The 19885-nt window shown below is 48.9% G+C and overlaps 1 protein-coding gene across 1 annotated transcript in view; it reads right to left on the bottom strand.

Annotated features, from left to right (window-relative positions):
* Positions 1 to 15671, bottom strand: part of LOC143288235 (uncharacterized) — a 37560-nt gene extending 21889 nt beyond the window's left edge. The window contains exon 1 of the mRNA XM_076596585.1: positions 14697 to 15671. The gene's annotated coding sequence lies outside the window, so the exon portion shown is untranslated. The remainder of the gene's footprint in view (positions 1 to 14696) is intronic.
* Positions 15672 to 19885: the final 4214 nt, after the last annotated feature.

Raw genomic sequence — 19885 nt, 5'->3', positions numbered from 1 at the left:
AATAAAAGATTAAGCTAGAAGAAACAGAAATGATCTATCTGTCATAGTTTTTTTTTCTAAGATTTTTTTCTAAGTTCGTGTGCCCGAAGAGTAGAAATGGAGAAATCGGCTCTTGAAAAAACAACACATATTTGTGTGCCTGTGACTTAAGAAACAAGAATTATCCTGAATGTTTATGTGGTGTCAAAAAGATTCAGAACTGAATAAACTTTCAATTTCCATATGAAAAAGGCCCAGGAAAATTCCTATTTTCTCTCTGTGCTACTCAAACGAAGACAAGTATTGCAAGTGGAGGAGTGACGTCACGCAATACAGACTCTACAGCCACAATAAGCTCATGGAAAACCCCACATATTTGTCTGCCTGTAGCTTCAAAACAAGAATTTTCCTGAACATGCATGTGGTGTCAGACGAGTCAGAATGAAGTGAATTTTAGATTTCGATATGTCAAAGGCACAGGAAAATTCCTATTTTCTCTCTGTACTCAAAGACAAGAATGGCAAGTGGAGGAGTGATGTCAATCTTTGGAACTTCGGCTTAGATCCAGATCAAACTAACGTTTACTAACTGCAGTCATGACGTGTATTGCCACATAATCAGCTGACGTGAAATCAGCCTGGGACATAGACTGAATGATTAGTATCTATGGCCTGGAGCGAAGCCCAAATCCACTGAATGTTACAACTGAAGTGACGATCATGTCGTTTGTATGCAGCATTACCAACAGCTCCAGCGTCTTGACAAGGATGGAGATCGTGTGTGAAAGTGGTTGAGGGAGTGAGAGTGCGTGCGTCCGCGCGCGCGCTCATGTACATATGTGTGCGCGTTTGTGTGTTTGTGCATGCTTGCATGTTTACGTGTGCGTGTGTGCCTTTGTGTATGTGTATGTGCCCACGTTTATGTGTGCAGTTTATGAATGTTTGTGTGTATAAGTTTGTGTATGTGAGTGATGGTAAAGTGCGTGTGTGTGTGTATGTTATCGCGCGCACGTGTTTTCCCTTAAGTGTAAAAAAGCATGGTGACTGTGTGTGCATGAACGCATACGCGCGTGCACACACACACGGACACAAAGACACACACACACAAACACATAACCACACACATAAGGGCCGTGGGCAAATCCGCACGGTCCCAAACACTAGAAAATTTGTATTCTTCGGAGTGGAAATGAGCGTTTGATCCGCCAATCACAAATTGTCGAAAGAAATGGGCTTGCCCGGAGTGACTGCCGAAAACAGTTGACCAGAATTTGCTTTGGGGCACTTTTGTTACATGTTAGTAAAGCCGGAAAGTCGCGACAAACATGGAGGAAGTTTGAAACTTTGACAGATTTGAATAATGCCTCCCTTTGTCACTTTTGATTTTGTTGTTGTTCAGCAGGAATCGCGCATAAATAATCGCTTTGCTTGCTGGAAGAAGCAAAGGAAAAGCATGGAACACACGAACTGTGTAAGCAAACTACTAATGCTTTCTTGATGATGATGGATAACCTCTCCTGGCTAATGAAAAGAAAACATTGGAAAATATACACCCACATCAGCAGCTCTTGAACGACACACACACTGAGCAGTTATCCAAGAGTGCTTACATCTGGAGGTAGAACGGCGGGGATTGCAAACAGGAGAAGGTAAAGCCTTTGTGGACCATTCTACCAAAAGCTCAAAAAACTTGATGTGAACTGATTCACTGCTCCTGCACAGTGGTGTGCAGAGAAAGGTGCAAACGCTGCAAGACCAACTTAAAATGCACATCATTGTGTACATATGGCAGGGATTGTCACAAAGACTAAACATTGCCCAGTTGGAATGAGACAACCCAACCAGTCGAGAAGGGTTTTTCAGTCACTTTGTGATACCATCCTGATGTTTTCGTTTTTCAGTCACTTTGTGATACCAGCTTGATGTTTTCGTTTTTCAGTCAAGCTGAAGCTATCAAAATTGTTTATCTGGCTTTATAGAGTGCACATTATGCACTTTGTGACTCTAGTAACCACACATCCGACGACATGCAAGTGGGATTCTCATCTCAAGAAACCGTCCACCACCCCTACCCCCAAACTATCATCCCTCCCTTTCCATTGCCCTTTGATGTCTCGTGAGAGTGACGACTGAATCAACGCCCAACAACCCCACCTTAACATTTGTTCAGAGCCATAAGTCTCTGCTACAGATCTCCTTTACAAGTTTTGTGATATGGCCTGGTGTTCTACAGGTAGATGCAAGCATGCAGCAACCGGTCTGTTGCTGTGACTGGACTGGACTGGTCACTTTTGAAACTTTTGTTATGAGACTGTGCCAGCCAGTCATATATCTGATCATGTAAGTGTGTTATTGGATCAGTCGTTTCCAGTCAAAACCAGTCACTAGAGCACAATCTGGAAGAACAGGACCGTGGCTGATGGGTAAAAGCAGATTTACAAGTTTTTTAACTTCTGAGGACTTCATTTTTTGTGTTTTTTAGTACCATAGCAAATATGATTTGAAACGAGAGCGGTCACACTGTATTTCCCACATTATATTACAATAGCAAGATTATACGCAGTTACCACGACCTAATAAAATACATGTTGTTGTTCAGGCATTAAGAGATAATCTTGCAGGCCTAATTATCGATTTGCTGGTCTAGGCCATCACATCTTGCTGCGACCTAATTACAGATTTAATTAATATCTACTGACGTGCAACTGATAGACTTGAAACAAAACAAATTCAATCAGATTCCATGTAATCAGAGTGTTTATGAATTTAGCTAATACAGATCTAGTGCAACACAGTATTTGTGTGAATGGTCACAGGTAGTGCGATAAACAAACACACTGTTTAGAACAGTAGTTACCGTAATGCAGTCAGTGCGTGTAGTGACCTAATTTCAAGACTAAATCTAGCCATTTGAAGAAAGTGCTGGTAGATCTATGTGCCTCCAAATGTTCAGACAGCATCACAGTACATGTGTGCAACACATATTTCCATTCAGTTGTCTCTGGCTACAAATGTCATATTTGGCTTCAAAACATTTTGAGTTAAAGGGTTTGCCGGTCAGGGTTATGGTAGGTAGGTAGGTAGGTAGGAGCTTATATAGCCTCGCGGCTTTCTTGTGCTCCGTCAATTGATTTGCCAGTATTTTTCAATGTGTTTAGCGCAGCGTGTTACAGTTACATATAGAATTTCATATAGACTGGTATGAGGAGAGTCTCAGTTATCAAAGTCATATTCTATATCTTTAAATTTGCATCTGCATCAAGGAGGCTCTTAAAACTGTTAAGAGTGTTAGTAAGTTTAATGTTAGTGGGAAGAAAATTCCATTTGCCAACCATTCTGATAGCAAATGAATGTTTCCTCAGGTTAGTGTTAGAAAACGGAACAACTGGCCTGCATTGCCTCTTGTGATGTCAGATGAAATAGAGAGTCGAAATCAATGTCGTCCACTTGGTGAAATATTTTGTATGCTTGGATCAGGTCTCCTCTCGCCCTTCTGGCTTTTAGAGATGGTAACCCAAGGTATCTTAGTCTTTCATCATAAGTCATGTTTCTGCATTCTGGCAATATCTTAGTCGCTCTTCTCTGTACCTTTTCTACCGACGAAGATTGTCTTTTAAGCAAGGGGTACCAGATAACATTACTGTACTCCACGTGTGGTCTGATAAGCGCTTTGTATAGCTTCAGGAACATGTCTTTATCAATAAAGGAGAAAGATCGTCTAATCAACCCCGTCATTTGATTAGCTTTACTAATCGCTTTCTGTATGTGTGGGTCAAAACTAAGATCGCAGTCGAAGGTAACACCAAGGTTTTTTTCTTCTGAGCATTTTTGAATCATTTCATTTGAATCACCCATTTTCATTGTGTAGTCAGTTTGGGGGTTTGCCTTGCCTATATGCAGTACTTTACATTTTGGGGCATTGAAATACAAGTTCCATTTATGCGACCAGTCTTGCACACTATCAAGGTCCCTTTGGATGTTTGGTTTTACTGTGACTAAATTACATCTTTAGTGCTAAATCTATTAAGCTATGTGTCTGAAACAAATAATATATATAATACGACACACTGATCGTTTGAAAATCAAAAGTGATGCTCAAAGGAAAGACAACATTTAGATCTGCAGTTACAGTGATGCGGGCAGTGCGTGAAGGGTAACCTACATTCACAGCTATTTGTACCCTACATTCATAGCTATTTGTAGCCAAACGAGGAAAGTGTCAAGATGCCTATTGCCTGTATATGTTCAGATAGAGTCACAGTTCATGTGTGCATAAGGTCATGGTTTCACTTCACAAAGTAACCGTATGATTCGTTGAGAATTGCTGCGAGTCGCTTAGCAGATGATGTTTTCGAAGACGCCATATTTATTCACTTCACGTTGCGTCATGAACACATAGGTCCTTCGATGAATTTTCGTGAGTCACACACACCAAAGAAGGAAACAACATCAATTAAAACATTCCACAGAAGGCCTCAGCTTTCAATAATTTTTTTTCCAACTTTGAGTCGGAAACTTGGCTAAATTCGAAGAATCGATGGGACCCGGATGAAAACGCAACTTACGGAGGGTAGCCAGTAAAACCGTTGAAAACCGACTACATTCATACGCTGTTTTGATTCAGGAGGTCTAGGCTATGGGAGACGATTAATGCCTGTTCACTGCTTATTTCTGTTTATGACTTCGCAGACCGGAGTTTTCCCGTCTTCGTTGCGTTCAGCAGCAACTGAAATAGGGCAAAAGAGTGCAGCATTTTTCTGCATGGTTTTGACAGGCATGAACATGAAAACATTTAAAATACTACAGTTCCAGGCTGTTTTGTGTAAAGATACTTACCTACAGCAAAGATAAGACTTCGAAGACGCGATATCTATAAAAAATCTCGATCTTCATAATATTGATCCTAACTACTTGTTTTTGTGTACAGCTAAGAATCGCTGGATGCAACTTTAGCCGGGTTTTCGCGTGCTGCGTCACACACATATATAAATTAATAAATCCATAAATAAATGAATAAAAAGCTACAGAGAGAGCCACTGGCGCTGACACAGGTTTAATTGTGAAGGCCGCACTCACAAACGGGGAAGGAGAGAGTGGGGGGTACATTGGGTAAATTCAGCGAGCCAACAAGCAGAGAATTATCTGTCAAAACCTCTTCCCACACACCCTCCTCTCAACAGCCCCCCTCTCCCACCTCTCCACACAACAGCCCTCCTCTCCCCACAAAGGCCCTCCTCTCCCCACAACAGCCCTCCTCCCCCCCTCTCCCCACAACAGCCCTCCTCCCCCCTCTCCCCACAAAGGCCCTTCTCTCCCCTCCTCTCCCCACAACAGCCCTCCTCCCCCCCCTCTCCCCACAACAGCCCTCCTCCCCCCCTCTCCCCACAACAGCCCTCCTCTCCCCTCCTCTCCCCACAACAGCCCTCCTCTCCCCTCCTCTCCCCACAACAGCCCTCCTCTCCCCACAACAGCCCTCCTCCCCCCCTCTCCCCACAACAGCCCTCCTCCCCCCCTCTCCCCACAACAGCCCTCCTCCCCCCCTCTCCCCACAAAGGCCCTCCTCTCCCCTCCTCTCCCCACAACAGCCCTCCTCCCCCCCTCTCCCCACAACAGCCCTCCTCTCCCCACAACAGCCCTCCTCTCCCCTCCTCTCCCCACAACAGCCCTCCTCCCCCCCTCTCCCCACAACAGCCCTCCTCTCCCCTCCTCTCCCCACAACAGCCCTCCTCTCCCCTCCTCTCCCCACAACAGCCCTCCTCTCCCCACAACAGCCCTCCTCCCCCCCTCTCCCCACAACAGCCCTCCTCCCCCCCTCTCCCCACAACAGCCCTCCTCCCCCCCTCTCCCCACAAAGGCCCTCCTCTCCCCTCCTCTCCCCACAACAGCCCTCCTCCCCCCCTCTCCCCACAACAGCCCTCCTCTCCCCACAACAGCCCTCCTCTCCCCTCCTCTCCCCACAACAGCCCTCCTCTCCCCACAACAGCCCTCCTCCCCCCCTCTCCCCACAACAGCCCTCCTCCCCCCCTCTCCCCACAACAGCCCTCCTCCCCCCCTCTCCCCACAACAGCCCTCCTCCCCCCCCTCTCCCCACAAAGGCCCTCCTCTCCCCTCCTCTCCCCACAACAGCCCTCCTCCCCCCCTCTCCCCACAACAGCCCTCCTCTCCCCACAACAGCCCTCCTCTCCCCTCCTCTCCCCACAACAGCCCTCCTCTCCCCACAACAGCCCTCCTCCCCCCCTCTCCCCACAACAGCCCTCCTCCCCCCCTCTCCCCACAACAGCCCTCCTCCCCCCCTCTCCCCACAACAGCCCTCCTCCCCCCCTCTCCCCACAACAGCCCTCCTCTCCCCACAACAGCCCTCCTCTCCCCACAACAGCCCTCCTCTCCCCTCCTCTCCCCACAACAGCCCTCCTCTCCCCACAACAGCCCTCCTCTCCCCACAACAGCCCTCCTCTCCCCTCCTCTCCCCACAACAGCCCTCCTCCCCCCCTCTCCCCACAACAGCCCTCCTCCCCCCCTCTCCCCACAACAGCCCTCCTCCCCCCCTCTCCCCACAACAGCCCTCCTCCCCCCCTCTCCCCACAACAGCCCTCCTCCCCCCCTCTCCCCACAACAGCCCTCCTCTCCCCACAACAGCCCTCCTCCCCCCCTCTCCCCACAACAGCCCTCCTCTCCCCACAACAGCCCTCCTCTCCCCACAACAGCCCTCCTCTCCCCTCCTCTCCCCACAACAGCCCTCCTCTCCCCTCCTCTCCCCACAACAGCCCTCCTCTCCCCACAACAGCCCTCCTCTCCCCACAACAGCCCTCCTCTCCCCTCCTCTCCCCACAACAGCCCTCCTCTCCCCACAACAGCCCTCCTCCCCCCCTCTCCCCACAACAGCCCTCCTCCCCCCCTCTCCCCACAACAGCCCTCCTCCCCCCCTCTCCCCACCAAAGGCTCTCCTCTCCCCTCCTCTCCCCACAACAGCCCTCCTCTCCCCTCCTCTCCCCACAACAGCCCTCCTCCCCTCCTCTCCCCACAACAGCCCTCCTCCCCTCCTCTCCCCACAACAGCCCTCCTCCCCTCCCCCTCCTCTCCCCACAACAGCCCTCTTCCCCCCCTCTCCCCACAACAGCCCTCCTCTCCCCCCTCTCCCCACAACAGCCCTCCTCCCCCCCTCTCCCCACAAAGGCCCTCCTCTCCCCTCCTCTCCCCACAACAGCCCTCCTCTCCCCTCCTCTCCCCACAACAGCCCTCCTCCCCCCCTCTCCCCACAACAGCCCTCCTCTCCCCTCCTCTCCCCACAACAGCCCTCCTCCCCCCCCCCCTCCTCTCCCCACAACAGCCCTCTTCCCCCCCCTCTCCTCACAACAGCCCTCCTCTCCCCTCCTCTCCCCACAACAGCCCTCATCTCCCCCTCTCCCCACAACAGCCCTCCTCTCCCCTCCTCTCCCCACAACAGCCCTCCTCTCCCCTCCTCTCCCCACAACAGCCCTCCTCTCCCCACAACAGCCCTCCTCTCCCCTCCTCTCCCCACAACAGCCCCCCTCTCCCCACAACAGCCCTCCTCTACTTTGACCTTTTCATGTTAACGGCAAGTCAGTAAAACAATTCGGTGTGGTTCCGCAGTCCCACTGAAAAGCAGTGGAGGAAAAACACAAAGCGCTCAGTGTACACGTCGACGGGCGCAACAGTCCAGTGGTTAAAGCGTTGGACTTTCAATCTGAGGGTTCCGGGGTCGAATCCCTGTCACGGCGGACTGGTGGGTAGACGGTGGAGATTTTTCCGATCTCCCGGGTCAACATAGTTATGTGCACACCTGCTAGTGCCCCCCCTTCGTGTGTATGCGCATGCAGAACATCAAATACACACCTTAAAGATCCTGTAATCCATGTCAGCGTTCGGTGGGATAAGGAAATAACATACCCGGCATGCATCCCCCACCCCCTCGCCCTTCGCAAGCAAAAGTAGTATGGCTGCCTACACAGCGGGGATGAAAACGGTCACACACGTCAAAGCCCACTCGGGTACACGAGTGAACGTGGGAGTCGCAGCCTGCAAACGGCCACAACCGTCTGTGCGCCAGACACATCACCCACATCACCAGACACATCACCCACAGCACAGACACATCACCCACATCACTAGACACGTCACCCACATCACTAGACACGTCACCCACAGCACAGACACATCACCCACAGCACAGACACATCACCCACATCACCAGACACATCACCCACAGTACAGACACATCACCCACATCACAGACACATAACACAAGGCACAGCTCCATGGTTTGCCGAGACCAAAGGGTGCCCAGTGTGATCACCTCTGACCCAAGGCTTGCACGAGCTCGTCAGAGGGTCAGTGGGGGGAGGTGGGTGGGCCCAGAAAGCGGAGAACTTAAGATGGTAAAGAAACAAGTACGCACAGAGAGATAGAGCGAGAGAGAGAGAGAGAAGGGGGGTGGGGGCGGGGGGAGGGGGGGGGGGGGGGGGCGGGGCGGGGCGGGAACACAAGACGGAAAGTTTGACTGGTGACTTTGGTGATAATGTGCGTCCAACTTCCATTCACACCGGCAGGATCATCGAAACAGAGCTTTAAGTACGGCAGAATATTCACTCTGATGTTCCCACGCTTACACACACACACACACACACACACACACACACACACAGAGCCTGGTTGGGTCTTGAGTGCATGCATATATATCTGCCCACCTATCAGAGGGACTTTTTTGTACATAATTTTGCCAGAGGACAACACCTGCATTGCCATGGGTTCTTTCTAAGGGTACCCGGTGTATTCTGCACACGGGATGTAACTGAATTCAATGACTAGACGTTCAGAAAAAGGGTGAGACCAGGATTCGAACTCAGATCCTAACGGACAACGTGTTGAACGTTTCTTGTCTGATAACATGATGTGGTGTTGACCAGGTGGCAACGCGTCCGCCTTGGAAAAGAGAGAATCTGCCACACTGATTCCATTTCCACATTCACCAGAATGTTCTCCCTCTACACTGGACCTTGTTTCTCCCTCTACACTAGACCTTGTTTCTCCCTCTACACTGGACCTTGTTTCTCCCTCTACACTGGACCTTGTTTCTCCCTCTACACTGGACCTTGTTTCTCCCTCTACACTGGACCTTGTTTCTCCCTCTACACTAGACCTTGTTTCTCCCTCTACACTGGACCTTGTTTCTCCCTCTACACTGGACCTTGTTTCTCCCTCTACACTAGACCTTGTTTCTCCCTCTACACTGGACCTTGTTTCTCCCTCTACACTAGACCTTGTTTCTCCCTCTACACTGGACCTTGTTTCTCCCTCTACACTAGACCTTGTTTCTCCCTCTACACTAGACCTTGTTTCTCCCTCTACACTGGACCTTGTTTCTCCCTCTACACTAGACCTTGTTTCTCCCTCTACACTGGACCTTGTTTCTCCCTCTACACTAGACCTTGTTTCTCCCTCTACACTAGACCTTGTTTCTCCCTCTACACTGGACCTTGTTTCTCCCTCTACACTAGACCTTGTGACACTGGACCTTGTTTCTCCCTCTACACTAGACCTTGTTTCTCCCTCTACACTGGACCTTGTTTCTCCCTCTACACTAGACCTTGTTTCTCCCTCTACACTAGACCTTGTTTCTCCCTCTACACTGGACCTTGTTTCTCCCTCTACACTAGACCTTGTTTCTCCCTCTACACTGGACCTTGTTTCTCCCTCTACACTAGACCTTGTTTCTCCCTCTACACTAGACCTTGTTTCTCCCTCTACACTGGACCTTGTTTCTCCCTCTACACTAGACCTTGTGACACTGGACCTTGTTTCTCCCTCTACACTAGACCTTGTTTCTTCCTCTACACTAGACCTTGTTTCTCCCTCTACACTGGACCTTGTTTCTCCCTCTACACTAGACCTTGTTTCTCCCTCTACACTGGACCTTGTTTCTGCCTCTACACTAGACCTTGTTTCTCCCTCTACACTAGACCTTGTTTCTCCCTCTACACTGGACCTTGTGACCTTGTTTCTCCCTCTACACTAGACCTTGTTTCTCCCTCTACACTGGACCTTGTTTCTCCCTCTACACTGGACCTTGTTTCTCCCTCTACACTAGACCTTGTTTCTCCCTCTACACTGGACCTTGTTTCTCCCTCTACACTAGACCTTGTTTCTCCCTCAACACTGGACCTTGTTTCTCCCTCTACACTGGACCTTGTTTCTCCCTCTACACTGGACCTTGTTTCTCCCTCTACACTAGACCTTGTTTCTCCCTCTACACTAGACCTTGTTTCTCCCTCTACACTGGACCTTGTTTCTCCCTCTACACTAGACCTTGTTTCTCCCTCTACACTAGACCTTGTTTCTCTCTCTACACTAGACCTTGTTTCTCCCTCTACACTAGACCTTGTTTCTCCCTCTACACTGGACCTTGTTTCTCCCTCTACACTAGACCTTGTGACACTGGACCTTGTTTCTGCCTCTACACTGGACCTTGTTTCTCCCTCTACACTAGACCTTGTTTCTCCCTCTACACTAGACCTTGTTTCTCCCTCTACACTAGACCTTGTTTCTCCCTCTACACTGGACCTTGTTTCTCCCTCTACACTGGACCTTGTGACCTTGTTTCTCCCTCTACACTAGACCTTGTTTCTCCCTCTACACTGGACCTTGTTTCTCCCTCTACACTAGACCTTGTTTCTCCCTCTATACTGGACCTTGTGACCTTGTTTCTCCCTCTACACTGGACCTTGTTTCTCCCTCTACACTGGACCTTGTGACCTTGTTTCTCCCTCTACACTGGACCTTGTTTCTCCCTCTACACTGGACCTTGTTTCTCCCCTTACACTGGACCTTGTTTCTCCCTCTACACTGGACCTTGTTTCTCCCTCTACACTGGACCTTGTTTCTCCCCTTACACTGGACCTTGTTTCTCCCTCTACACTAGACCTTGTTTCTCCCTCTACACTGGACCTTGTTTCTCCCTTACACTGGACCTTGTTTCTCCCTCTACACTAGACCTTGTTTCTCCCTCTACACTGGACCTTGTTTCTCCCTCTACACTGGACCTTGTTTCTCCCTCTACACTAGACCTTGTTTCTCCCTCTACACTGGACCTTGTTTCTCCCTCTACACTGGACCTTGTTTCTCCCTCTACACTGGACCTTGTTTCTCCCTCTACACTAGACCTTGTTTCTCCCTCTACACTGGACCTTGTTTCTCCCCTTACACTGGACCTTGTTTCTCCCTCTACACTAGACCTTGTTTCTCCCTCTACACTGGACCTTGTTTCTCCCTCTACACTGGACCTTGTTTCTCCCTCACACTGGACCTTGTTTCTCCTCTACACTGATCCATGTTTCTCCCGCTACACTAGACCTTGTGACACTGGAACTTGTTTCTTGCCTCTACACCTGGACCTTTGTTTCTCCCTCTACACTAGACTCTTGTTTCTCTCCCTCTACACTGGACCTTGTTTCTGCCTCTACACTAGACCTTGTTCTCCCTCTACACTAGACCTTGTTTTCTTCCACTCTACACGTGGACCTTGTTTCTCCCCTTACACTGGACCGTGTTCTTCTCCCTCTACACTGGACATTGTTTCTCCCCTCTACACTGGACCTTGTTTCTCCCCCTTACACTGGACCTTGTTTCTCTCTCTACACTAGACCTTGTTTCTCCCTCTACACTGGACCTTGTTTTCTTCCCCTCTACACTGGACCTTGTGACCTTGTTTTCTTCCCTCTACACTGGACCTTGTTTCTACGCTCTACACTAGCACCTTGTTTCTCCCTCTACACGGGGACCTTGTTTCTTCGCCTTCGACACTGACCTTGTTTGTCCCCTCTCACTAGACCTTGTGACCTTGTTTCTCCCTCTACACTAGACCTTGTTTCTCCCTCTACACTGGACCTTGTGACCTTGTTTCTCCCTCTACACTAGACCTTGTTTCTCCCTCTACACTGGACCTTGTGACCTTGTTTCTCCCTCTACACTAGACCTTGTTTCTCCCTCTACACTGGACCTTGTGACCTTGTTTCTCCCTCTACACTGGACCTTGTTTCTCCCTCTACACTGGACCTTGTTTCTCCCTCTACACTAGACCTTGTTTCTCCCTCTACACTGGACCTTGTGACCTTGTTTCTCCCTCTACACTGGACCTTGTTTCTCCCTCTACACTGGACCTTGTTTCTCCCTCTACACTGGACCTTGTTTCTCCCTCTACACTAGACCTTGTTTCTCCCTCTACACTAGACCTTGTTTCTCCTCTTACACTGGACCTTGTTTCTCTCTCTACACTAGACCTTGTTTCTCCCTCTACACTAGACCTTGTTTCTCCCTCTAGACTGGACCTTGTTTCTCCCTCTACACTAGACCTTGTTTCTCCCTCTACACTGGACCTTGTTTCTCCCTCTACACTAGACCTTGAGTGGTGGTCTGGACACTCGTCATTGGGATGAAACGATAAACCGAGGTCCCATGTGCAGCATGCACTTGGCGCACGTAAAAGAACCAACGGCAACAAAAGGGATGGTGCTCTAACTGTAGTGATGCTCTCTCTCAGATAAATCTGTTGTGACACAACACAATTCAATACAACACAATACAATTCAATACAACACATTGCAACACAACACAATGCAATACAACACATTGCAGCACAACACAATTCAATACAACACAATTCAACACATTACAACACAACACATTACAGCAGAACACATTACAGCAGAACACAATACAATACAACGCATTACAGCAGAACACAATACAATACAACGCATTACAGCACAACACAATTCAATACAACACAATTCAATACAACACATTACAACACAGCACAATTCAATACAAGACAATTCAATACAACATAATTCAGTACAATGCAACACATTACAACACAACACAATTCAATACAACACATTACAGCACAACACAATTCAATACAATACAGCACATTACGACACAACACAATTTAATAAACACATTGCAACACAATTCAATACAGTACAATGCACGACAATACAACACAACACAATTCAATACAACACATTACAACACGACATGATTCAATGCAATTTTTTTTTTTTTAAGTGACGGTCTCCATGTTGTTTACTGTCTATATTGTGATAATGCACCTGACCCAATTTCTCTAATCTGGAGATAATAGTTATTCTTGTCTTATCTTAAGTTATCTTATAATACAGTACAGCCCAAAAGTTGCGTTACAAACACAGTGATGCAAAGAGAAGTAGGAGGAGGAGGAGGAGAACATGGACAAGAATAAGGAGGAGAAGAAGAAGGAGAAGAAGGAGATGCCGACGAAAAGAACGAGGCATGTGAGGAGTGGTGGTCCTGTGCTGACGGGTCCCCTTAGCAAGCCAGAGAATTTGAGCACACTGGTTCGAATCCCACAGCCCGAGTCGCCAGTATCACCAATTTTCTCCCCCTCCACTCGTCCTTAACTCACTCGGGACGACAAGTTTTCTCCCTTGCTTTTCCTCACAGATGGCCCATTTGTAAGGGTTTGGAAAAAAAATTACAAAAAATACAAAATAATGTGTAAGAAAATGAAACTTTCAGAACTGGTTTATTACGTGCTGAGCTATTACATATAAAAAACATCAAATTTCTCATCTTGTTTTTACAGTTTTATCATATGTAGAAAATACTGCCAATTTTTCACCTGAAATCACCATACCCATGCTCGCTTTCTGCATTAAATTCGCTTTCTTGTTCGTCATCATCCACCTCTTCAATGTCCGACCCTTCAGTTTGTAGCATTTCAAGTACTTCGGCAACCCTAAAACGTTGCCGTCACTGCCTTGTTCGCTTCACAACATTCTGAGAAGAGCCCGCTTTGCCAACAGGCTGGCACGCGAGCAGACGACCGGTCAGTGACTTTGTCAGCGTGTGTGCGAGACAGGCCACACATCCCAGGCTGACCAGTCGTATTGTTCGATTGTGGAGTGACCCAGAATAGTGCACTCTGCTTGGCTAATCACAAAATCACATGTACAGTGCATGATGGAATTTTACTTTCGGAGAATGCTATTCCATTCCATCGTCCGAATCCGAATACGTTTTGTGTCCGGAGAGAGTTAAGTGGTGGTCTGGACGCTGGTCATTCGGTTTAGACTATAAACCCTGGTCCCGTGTGAAGCATGCACTTAGCGCACGTAAAAGAACTCACGGCAACAAAAGTGTTGTCACTGGCAAAATTCTGTAGAAAACAATGATAAGAAAAATAAATACGCTAGCGGCTAAGGCAGGAGAATGTCGGTGGGGTTCAGTGTAGCGACGCGCTCTCCCTGCGGAGAGCAGCCCGAATTTCACACAGAGAAATCCGTTTAATAATAATAATAATAATGGATACTTATATAGCACACTATCCAGAAATCTGCTCTAGGTGCTTTACAAAAACGCTTTGTTAACATAAAACATTACATCTATGTTACATACACACACCAAAATATGACTACACACACACACACACACACACACACACACACACACACACACTGCATATATACATTTTAACGATACATATGTATCTAACAGCTACCCTAGCACATACGCACACATAGGCAGGCACAAACTTACATAAACGCATGCACACACAATACACATTCATATACATGCATGTAGTTATGTACACATACATATGTATACATACATAGTCAAGCACAGCTAACGCAAAGGAAGTGGACCTGCCACAATTGAACTTACTGCTGAGGGAAAAGGTGAGTTTTGCGACGAGATTTAAAAGATGCGAGGGAATCAGAATGACGGAGGTTATCAGGGAGCTTGTTCCACGTCTTGGGCGATTGAAAAGATCTGTGTCCATAGGTCTTACTTCTGACGTGAGGTATCCTGAGAACGGAGCTGGCGAGACGGGGTATAGATGTGGAGGAGTTCAGAAAGATACTTGGGGCCAGATCCATTGACCGCAGAAAAGGTCAGAGTGGATAGCTTATAGTCTATTCAATCAGAAACAGGCAACCAGTGGAGAGACTGAAGGAGAGGAGAAACATGGTCAAATTTAGAAGCTCTGCAAATGAGCCTGGCAGCGTTATTCTGAATTCGTTGGAGTCTGTCAAACAGATATTTGGGAAGGCCGGCCAAAAGAGAGTTGCAGTAATCCAGTCTTGAGAGAACCAGAGAGCATACAAGTGTTGCATCGGTTGAGAGATAGTGGCGGGTAGAGCTGATTCTACTCAGTTCCAAATAGACAACTTTACATATATTCGAAATGTGCTGTTGGAAGGAAAGAGACTGGTCTAGGATTACACCAAGACTGCGAACAGAGGGAGAAAGTGAAACAGGTGTGCTATGCTATTGATCAGAACAGAGTCAGGAAAGGAAGGATGTTGACGAAACTTCTTTTGACAGGTTATCATAAATTCAGTCTTATCATCATTTAGTTGCAGCTTGTTGAGAGTCATCCAGTCCTTTAGGCCAGCAATGCACTCCTGTGTTCGAGTCACCAGTGCATCAAATTCAGCTAGACAAAAGGAGTAATATTATACTTGAGAGAAAGGAGTAATATTATACTTGAGAGAAAGGAGTAATATTATACTTGAGAGAAAGGAGTAATATTATGCAACACAACAGAGCAACACAACACAACACGGCAACCCATCACAACACAACCATGGCGTTATTGAAAACACAGGGGCCTTTCGCTTCCCCAAGGAACAGACCGACCACAGCTTAGCCTACCGCTCCACGCACAGCCGGGATGAGTCCCCACTTGCCGACTGCGGCAGTTCAACCCAAGACCAGCCCGTGGACAGACAACACAGAGCACACACAGGCCTGTTTTATTGGGAGAACTCCTATCAGTCACTGGGTCAGCCTGACATCACAGAGCAGTGAACCCAGGGGAGGGAGGTGGTGGTGGTGGTGGTGGTGGTGGTTAGGGGATGGGGGAAGGTGGGGAGTGTGTGTGGGGAGGGGCGGGAGGATGGGGTGAGAAGAAGTGGGGGGAGGGGGGGCATGGAAGGGGTGAAGGAGGAGAGTGGCCTACACATACACAGGACGGTATCAAAACCAAAACGGAAGCGTTCACTCTGTGGCCGCTGCCGAGCTGAACAGCTTTTGCACACACGAGCACCTTGCCGAGTTGCACGCTACACTGCGCATGTGGGGTACTGGGGTATTGGGTGATCAGGGGTGTGTGGGTGTGTGTGTGGGGGGGGGGGGGGGAGGGGGGTTGAGGGTGAGGGGGGCGGCAGTGGAAGGGTAGTACGAGGTGGAGGGGGAACTCTTCACACTGTCCACCCCCTTCCCTCTCCCCCCCTTCCTTCACAACCCCCTCCAAAGTTCTTTAATTTCTTCACTGTGGCAGGTGTCGGCTGTTCTGGCTGAAATCTCTCGTGTCGCTGTCTCGTTCACGGCACGTCAACACCAATGCCTGTGTTGAACACTATCTGTGTGTGTGTGTGTGTGTGTGTGTGTGTGTGTGTGTGAGAGAGAGAGAGAGAGAGAGAGAGAGAGAAAACATATCTTGATTTGATGATTACAATGAATGATACTTTATTTTCATTCTCTCTCTCTGTCTCTCGCTCTCTTTCTGTCAACATATCTTGATTCAATGATTACAATGCATGATACTTCAGTTTTACTTGCTTAACCTGCTGTTCTCTATATGATATGAGGTTGTGTATGCGCTAGTTATTTGTTTTCTTACAGTGCGAGTTGTCTCTCTTCACCCCCCCCCCCCCCCCCTCTCTCTCTCTCTCTCTCAACCTGCGACATCCTCCCACCCCTCTCCCCTCCCCAACAATTCTTGACGACATAGGCATTACATGCAGTCTTGCTTCCTCTGGTAAAGAACATTTCCTCTCACCAACGCCATGTGCATCTCCACTATTGTATTGTGATGGAGTCTCCCGTTGGTCCGACGGATGAGTAGGCAGGCAGGCTTATCTGTCGGTGTGTGTCCTCATATGGGAGACGAGGCCGATTAGGGATGCACAGCACTTCCCACAGGTGTTGCAAGGGAAAACGTCTCCAGAAGTTGAGCCCTGCTTCCTTCGCTCACGCTTCTCCTTAATGGCCAGCGTTCTCTTGTTTTCAAAAGTCTTTATGCCACTAGAGCACAGCGTCCTCCAGCGACAGGGGTGGGGGAGGCACTGGCGTTCTGTGAGCTAGCTGGCTGGTACATGGACTCGGTCTTGCTGAGGCTGATGGTGAGTCCAAAGCGCCTGCAGGAGGTTGAGAACCTGTCCATAATGAACTGCATGTCCTCATGGGTGTGTGCAGCAAGTGCACAGTCATCAGCGAAGAGGAACTGTCTCAACAGTGCCTCAAACACCTTGGACCTGGCATGGAGTCGCCGCAAGTTTGCCATCTGTGCGAAACTGAATTTAGACGCCCCGGTCAGTCTTGGAAGGCGTCAATCAGCATGGCAGAGAAAAGAATGGAGAACAGTGTGGGTGCCAGGACGCAGCCCTGCTTCACTCCATTTACTACAGGGAACGGATCCGACATGTCAGTATTTTCCTGTACTCTCTCCTGCATGCCATCGTGGAATGACGCAATCAGCTGGATTAGGCTCTCTGGGCAGCCGAACTTTAGGAGGATCTTCCACAGACCACGGCGGTTCACTGTGTCGAAGGCCTTAGTCAGGTCTACAAAGACCATGTGGAGCTCCTTGTTCTGCTCACGGCACTTCTCTTGCATCTGGCGTACGGCAAACACCATGTCACATGTTCCCCTGCCTGAGCGGAAGCCGCACTGTGCTTCAGGGATGACTGTGTTGGAGACATGGTCAACAAGTCTGTTCAGTATGATGCGGGCGAAGGTCTTGCCGGCAATGCAGAGGAGAGAGATTCCACAGTGGTTATCACAGGATGTTTTGTCTCCCTTCCGTTTGTAAATATGGACAATTGAAGCATCCTTGAAATCCTGGGGGACCTCCCCTCTCTCCCAGATAGACTGGAACAGGGCGGTCAGCTTGTCTGTCAGCACCTCACCTCCATACTTGTAGATGTCAGCCTGGATTCCATCTGCTCCTGGTGCTTTTCCTGATGTTGTCAGCGTCAGGGCCTTCCAGGTCTCAGCCTTGGTGGTAGGGGTAGCTAATGAGTCATTGACTGGTAGCTGTGGGAGGGCTGCAATTGCCTCGTCAGATACGGACGAGTCCCTGTTGAGAAGGGTGTTGAAGTGCTCTGCCTGGCGGACAAGGACGTCTTTCTTGTCTGTCAGGAGGGTGGTCTGGTCCAAGGCTCGGACAGGGGTTGATCCTGTGACTCTCGGCCCATACACAGCTCGGAGACCATCATGGAAGGTCTTCATGTCGTGAGCATCAGCAGCGGACTGAAGCTCTTCCGACTTTCTCTCCGACCAGGTGTTCTTCATCTCACGCAGCCTCTTCTGTACGAGTTGCTTGGTTTGCAAGAACTGCTTATTCTTCCACTGACAGTCTTTATCGGAAATGTGATCCTGATGCCGTATATGCAGTGTGTTCAGAAACTTGGAGATTCCAGAGTCGTTCTCGTCAAACCAGTCTTTGTGGGTCCTCTGTACAAAGCCGAGTGTGTCAGCTGCTGCATCTCTGAAGGTGCTCCATACCTCTTCTACATCAGTAGATGCAGGAATGTCTTGGAGAGCTGCTTGGATTTACTGCTGCAGCACATCCTTGGTGATAGGGAGGCGGTGGATGTTCAGCTTCCTAGGGGGTTTCTGCCTGGCTGGTTGGAGTTTGCGTGCAAGTCTGATGTTCATCCTGCTGCGTACCAGGCGATGGTCCGACCAACAGACTGCTCCTCTCATGCAGTGTGTAATGGAATGGAAACATCACCTCTGTCCCTCTGTCAGACAATCACGTAGTCCAGCATGTGCCATTGCTTGGAGCGGGGGTGCATCCATGTGTTCTTGTACTTGTCCGCTTGTTGGAAGAGGGTGTTGGTGATGGTCAGTCCATGCTGCGAGCAGAGCGGGAGCAAATGCAGTCCGTTGGAGTTGCACTTGCCAGTGCCGTGCTGTCCTAGGACTTTTGGCCACGAGGAGAAGTCCACGCCGACGCGGGCATTGAAATCCCCAAGGATGATCAGCCTGTCCTTTCTGTCTACCGCTGAAATGGTGCGGCTGGGCTTCTCGTAGAAAGCTTCTTTGATATCATCAGGGTTGGTCATCGTCGGGGCATAGCAGCTGATGACTGGAAAAGCGATCCTTGGACAGCTTCAGACGCAGGGTCATCAGCCTCTCGTTTATCCCACGTGGAAGGCTGTCAAGCTGTCGTGCAAATTTGGTTTGTATGGCAAAGCCCACGCCTGAGGTTCTTGGGGTGCCATCTGGCTTCCTAATGCAGTAGAAGGTGTAGCCCCCTCCAACTTTGAAGAACACATGAAACTTGCATCAGCTAGTAATATCTTGAGAAGTTCTACAGTTCAAATTTCAATATTGCCGAGATCAGTTTAAAATCAAACCTTCATTTCCCAAAGAGAGCACAGTCTATTCACTCCCTCACGACTATAGGTGCTTATACCTCTGGCATATTTGAAACATCAGGAGTGAACCCAAATCAAACAGCCCCTCGGTTATCATATACGACAATACCTGGTGGTGGTGTGTCCATCGAAATTGATGATGACCATCGTTGTCATCCAGCTGGGGGATGGGGGGAGGGTGGTGGTGGGGTGGGGGGGAGGATGCTCATGAATCTATCTGTGAATGTGCAGATGGCTGAATAGTCCAATCTGCGCACGAAATGTTCGCTGACAGTTGGGGCAGACAAAGACAGGCATATCATTGTCAGGGAGCTTGTTTGCCCGTGACTTTCTGGCCTGCCTCTTCTGAACAGCTGCAGCAGTCCTGTTGGCCTCGCACAACTTGGCGCCTTTGTGCACAGCAGCGCGCTATTTGTCACGGTCTACTGCAGATTCCTCCCAGGAGTCAGGGCTGATATCAAA

This window comes from Babylonia areolata, chromosome 12, assembly GCF_041734735.1.
Source record: "Babylonia areolata isolate BAREFJ2019XMU chromosome 12, ASM4173473v1, whole genome shotgun sequence".
In the NCBI taxonomy this organism is placed as follows: Eukaryota; Metazoa; Mollusca; class Gastropoda; order Neogastropoda; family Buccinidae; genus Babylonia; species Babylonia areolata.
The sequence above is the reverse complement of the archived record's forward strand: the minus strand, read 5'-3'. Positions and strand labels throughout refer to the sequence as shown.